The sequence below is a fragment of the Oncorhynchus masou genome, chromosome 32, assembly GCF_036934945.1.
Source record: "Oncorhynchus masou masou isolate Uvic2021 chromosome 32, UVic_Omas_1.1, whole genome shotgun sequence".
Lineage (NCBI taxonomy): Eukaryota > Metazoa > Chordata > Actinopteri > Salmoniformes > Salmonidae > Oncorhynchus > Oncorhynchus masou.
In genome coordinates this window covers 7,471,504-7,477,503 of record NC_088243.1, presented here as the reverse complement: position 1 = coordinate 7,477,503, position 6,000 = coordinate 7,471,504, and the positions used below count along the sequence as shown (strand labels likewise).

General features: G+C 44.3%; 1 protein-coding gene across 1 annotated transcript in view; it reads left to right on the top strand.

The window, feature by feature from the left end:
• The first annotated feature begins 833 nt into the window (after positions 1–833).
• LOC135525517 (synaptosomal-associated protein 25-B-like) overlaps positions 834–6,000 on the top strand; it is a 71,980-nt gene continuing 66,813 nt past the window's right edge. Inside the window, exon 1 of the mRNA XM_064953187.1 lies at positions 834–926. The gene's annotated coding sequence lies outside the window, so the exon portion shown is untranslated. The remainder of the gene's footprint in view (positions 927–6,000) is intronic.

The following is a 6,000-nucleotide window of genomic DNA, read 5'->3' as shown; positions in this document are numbered from 1 at the left end:
GCCACGAGAAAAGGGCAACCAGTGAAGAACACGCACCATTGTAAATACTACACATATCTATGCTTATTTATTTTATCTTGTGTCCTTTACCATTTGCACATTGTAAAAACACTGTATATATATATAATATGACATTTGTAATGTCTTTATTGTTTTGAAACTTCTGTATGTGTGATGTCTACTGTTAATTTTTATTGTTTATTTCACTTTATATATTATATACCTTACCTGCTTTGGCAATGTTGACACATGTTTCCCATGCCAATAAAGCCCCTTGAATTGAATTGAATTGAATTGAGAGAGAGAGAGAGAGAGAGACAGAGAGAGAGAGAGAGAGAGAGAGAGACCTATCTATTCATCTCTCCTTCACTTTACTCACTTACTTACTCTACAGCACTGGGCTACAGAGACCTGCTTCTCTTCATGGAGACCAATAACGCATGTCTAGAGGATGACAGAATCACAGAGCCAATCTCCAGCCGGTGGTTAACATGATGGGTCACAGGTACTCAAAAAAGGAAGTTGCTTTTTTTGGACATGGCTTTTATCTTGAGCTGTCTGTATTATTTAGAATCTGTTACAAGTTCCCAACATCCCTACGAGTCTGACTACCTCCTCCACAAACAGCAGGGCAGTGTATATCAGTCACCTACCGTTTAACTTTTTACCTGGTTATACTTTATTATCAGTAACCACTAATGCCTAAACATCAAGCTGCGAGCCTCATCTTCATTGGGGGCTTGTGACGTCAGAGAGCGCAACCATCTTTGTTGAGGGTGGAGGCTGTCGCTTGCAGGCGGGGCGGAGTTTCCTCCGAGGGCAATCCTTTTGAAGCGAGGCAGCAGTAGGAACTAGAAGGTGGGGGTAGCACCAAGGAGACATTTTCCAGTCCTGAACTGACGACGGTCCACTGAAAACAACTTCAGGTATGTTTCTGAACGATTCAGTTCAGTTGAGATAAAAAAAATAATAGGTTATTTAATTAAAGAAAATAAGAGTTTATTTTTAATGGCTGAGCCAAGTTTCAAAACAGTGTGGTGTCGGGGATTATTTAGGAAATTCGGGTTTGTAAAGTCTATCTCAACCACTTTCAATATAGCATTCTGTAGTTTCGTCAAAATAAATTACTTTTACATCGGTATCAAATCCGACTATGTTGTTGTTAAGACAGAGTAAGGATTTATCTTCGAGTAACGTCCCATTTTAATTCTCCCGTGATAAAGCTGCTTATCAACGGTGCTGCATGTTGCAATGAGCGCGCGGTACGAGTGTGGTCAAATTCAGAACCACGGACAGCGCTTGAGCGCTCATTCTAGAAACAGCCGGGTAAACCACAGGCTACGCGACAGAAACGTTGAGAGCATTAGTAAAGGTTTGTTTCTAGAAAAGCTGCACGAGATACCAATCGTGTGATTTGTTAGGGAGAAAAAACATTTGCAAGCTAGACCTGTTTTTTTTTATCGTTTATCTCACAGAAATTGGTCTGAATGACCTTTAAATTGGCCTTTACCTCCTTTAGGTTTTTCTCTGAAAACAAATGTCAAGATGCTGTTTAAACATAATTGGTAAGATGGTGCGATATTGCTATTGACCTTTCTTTGTAATAATTTAGGTTCCAATGTTAGGTTATATGGAGATCAAGAATCAGTCTGTTTTGTTTAGTTTAGTGCACGTGGCTGTGTAATGTCAAGCAGTTCTCAAGCAAAAGTGAATGTGACAATATTACATGAGTTAGATGACATTTGCACCTAGTCCACCCACGCATGCTGCCAGAAGATCACTCATGTCGCTTGACTAGAACATGTGTATCTTTATGACGTTCAAAGAGGACAGCCTCCACCAATTAACAGGAAGTGATGATGATATAGTTTGGTCCGCCAACACAGGGAACAGGAAGTGATTATGATGATATAGTTTGGTCCGCCAACACAGGGAACAGGAAGTGATGATGATATAGTTTAGTCCGCCAACACAGGGACAGGAAGTGATGATGATATAGTTTAGTCCGCCAACACAGGGACAGGAAGTGATGATGATATAGTTTGGTCCGCCAACACAGGGACAGGAAGTGATTATGATGATATAGTTTAGTCCGCCAACACAGGGAACAGGAAGTGATGATGATATAGTTTAGTCCGCCAACACAGGGACAGGAAGTGATGATGATATAGTTTGGTCTGCCAACACAGGGAACAGGAAGTGATGATGATATAGTTTAGTCCGCCAACACAGGGACAGGAAGTGATGATGATATAGTTTGGTCTGCCAACACAGGGACAGGAAGTGATGATGATATAGTTTGGTCCGCCAACACAGGGACAGGAAGTGATGATGATATAGTTTGGTCCGCCAACACAGGGACAGGAAGTGATGATGATATAGTTTAGTCCGCCAACACAGGGACAGGAAGTGATGATGATGATATAGTTTGGTCCGCCAACACAGGGAACAGGAAGTGATGATGATATAGTTTAGTCCGCCAACACAGGGACAGGAAGTGATGATGATATAGTTTGGTCCGCCAACACAGGGACAGGAAGTGATGATGATATAGTTTGGTCCGCCAACACAGGGACAGGAAGTGATGATGATATAGTTTGGTCTGCCAACACAGGGACATGGAGTGATGATGATATAGTTTGATCCACCAACACAGGGACAGGAAGTGATATAGTGTAGTCCGCCAACACAGTGACAGGAAGTGATGATGATATAGTTTGGTCCACCAAGACAAGGAAAGGAAGTGATGATGATATAGTTTGGTCCGCCAACACAGGGACAGGAAGTGATATAGTTTAGTCCGCCAACACAGTGACAGGAAGTGATGATGATATAGTTTGGTCCGCCAACACAGGGACATGGAGTGATGATGATATAGTTTGGTCCGCCAACACAGGGACAGGATGTGATGATGATATAGTTTGGTCCGCCAACACAGTGAAAGGAAGTGATGGTGATATAGTTTGGTTCGCCAACACAGTGAAAGGAAGTGATGATGATATAGTTTGGTCCGCCAACACAGGGACATGGAGTGATGATGATATAGTTTGTTCTGCCAACACAGGGACAGGAAGTGATGATGATATAGTTTTGTCCGCCAACACAGGGACAGGAAGTGTTATAGTTTAGTCTGCCAACACAGGGACAGGAAGTGATGAGGATATAATTTGGTCCGCCAAAACAGGGACAGGAAGTGGTGATGATATAGTTTGGTCCGCCAACACAGGGACAGGATGTGATGATGATATAGTTTGGTCCACCAACACAGGGACAGGAAGTGATGAGGATATTGTTTTGTCTGCCAACACAGGGACAGGAAGTGATGATGATATAGTTTGGTCTGCCAACACAGGGACAGGAAGTGATGATGAAATAGGTGGGTCTGCCAACACAGGGACAGGAAGTGATGATGATATAGTTTAGTCCGCCAACACAGGGACATGAAGTGATGATGATATAGTTTGGTCCGCCAACACAGAGACATGGAGTGATGATGATATAGTTCGGTCCGCCAACACAGAGACATGGAGTGATGATGATATAGTTCGGTCTGCCAACACAGGGACTGGATGTGATGATGATATAGTTCGGTCCACGAATACAGGGACAGGAAGTGATGATGATATAGCCTATCTAATACAGACGGCACAGGGAACCTGGCAACCTTCCAGCTCCTCTTCCACTGGGGTTTCCGATGACATATTCTGTATTAGATAGGCTATATCATCATCACTTCCTGTCCCTGTGTTGGCGGACCAAACTATATCATCATTATTTCCTGTCCCTCTGTTGGTGGACCAACAGAGGGACACCAACACTGGACGTGATGATGATATAGTTCGGTCTGCCAACACAGGGACTGGATGTGATGATGATATAGTTCGGTCCACGAATACAGGGACAGGAAGTGATGATGATATAGTTTGGTCCACCAAGACAGGGACAGGTTGTGATGATGATATAGTTTGGTCCGCCAACACAGGGACAGGAAGTGATGATAATATAGTTTGGTCCACCAACAGAGGTACAGGAAATGATGATGATATAGTTTGGTCCGCCAACACAGGGACAGGAAGTGATGATGATATAGCCTATCTAATACAGAATATGTCATCGGAAACCCCAGTGGAAGAGGAGCTGGAAGGTTGCCAGGTTCCCTGTGCCGTCTCCCACTGCCAAGGGGATATCCTTCACACGTCTTTATAGTTTACATTGAGCCAAAAGGCCCAGAGCATTAACCCTGGGAGCCCAGTGTATTTCTGTATATGTGTGTCAGAGGAGACAACCTGCTCAGTCTGAGCTATCCACATCCAGGTAGAATACAATACAACATTTGCTTTATTTGTCCAGTTACACAGATATTCTTTATTTATTGTTGTCATAGTACCCAACCTGACACGCAACACACACATCACAGGCTGAGATCAGCTGTTGCCGAGCAGTGCCCCTGGATCAAAGTGACTTGCTCAAAGGCACAGTGGCGGTAGGTAGTATACGGGATATGCAGGTAGGGAGATCAAAATGTGTTTGTTTCTACATCAGTGACTGTGTGGCCTACGATAGGCCTGTATAGTGCTTTTGCTTGAATACGCAGGATTCTATGTTATTATCCAGGGTTTTGTCCTATGAAGAGGAAGCCTGCACTCTTCAACTCAGTCACACAAACAATGGGGAAGGAAAGCTGCTCGTAGAAAGCCTCAGACTCACCCGGGTCACATCCATTCATTGGGATGATGATGCTGAGGCAGTTGATTATCTTTGCTTTGCACTATAGGCCTAATTTTAATGGAAGCAGGGTCTAGCAGGGACTGACTGACGTGTCAGCATGACCCCCGACCTCTTCCTGAGATACAGTTTGTAGGTAGAACTCCAGCAGCTTGACATCCAAACTGATTTCACAGTTGATTCACTTCGTATTCAGTCTGGTTTAACCACACCGATCTCTCCCATTCATTGTTCTAACTCGGGATAATGAGACAGGAGCACTAGATTATCTCTGCTCCAGTTTTAATGGGAAGCAAGGGAAGGTCTGCCACACAGACATCTTTCTGAGATGGTGTGTAGGTTAAATGACAGTATGTTGAAGTTGTTCACCAGTGTGTATTTACAGGTGGAGAGTTGGCACATTCCTTGTTGTCCGTGGCCCTAATGCGGCTTATGGAGCCTGGGTTTGGTCAAGCAGGGTGAGAACAGAACATAACAACAGGTGGTGACCTAGTGGCTGAGTTAGGCTGTGAGGATCACTCACTAACGCACATAATGGGGGGGGGGGGGGTTCCAAAGTGGTGGCGTTTAGGCTAGCTCAGTGTAAAATATGCCCTTGTACTGATCTAGGATCAGCTTTACTGTCCCTAAATCCCAAACCCGCTAACCATTTGGGTGAGAAACATTCCTCATTGTAAGATTGTTAGTGTGAGTGTGTGTATCTAGTTCTAAGTGTGTGGGTGTGAGTGTGTGTGTGTGTGTGTGTCTGTACAAGAGTGTGAGTATAGGCGTGATAGGTGGATATACAGAATAGGACTATATAAATACTGTGTGAGTGTGTGGCGTCAGTAATGAGTGTGTGGGTGAGGGTATGTGTGAGTGTGTGGCGTCAGTAATGAGTGTGTGGGTGAGGGTATGTGTGAGTGTGTGGCGTCAGTAATGAGTGTGTGGGTGAGGGTGTGTGTGAGTGTGTGGTGTCAGTAATGAGTGTGTGGGTGAGGGTGTGTGTGAGTGTGTGGCGTCAGAAATTAGTGTGTGAGTGAGGGTGTGTGTGAATGTGTGGCGTCAGTAATGAGTGTGTGAGTGAGGGTGTGTGTGAGTGTGTGGCGTCACTAATGAGTGTGTGAGTGAGAGTTTATGTGAGTGTGTGGAGTCAGTAATTAGTGTGTGGGTGAGGGTATGTGTGAGTGTGTGGCGTCAGTAATGAGTGTGTGGGTGAGGGTATGTGTGAGTATGTGGCATCAGTAATGAGTGTGTGGGTGAGGGTATGTGTGAGTGTGTGGCGTCAGTAATGAG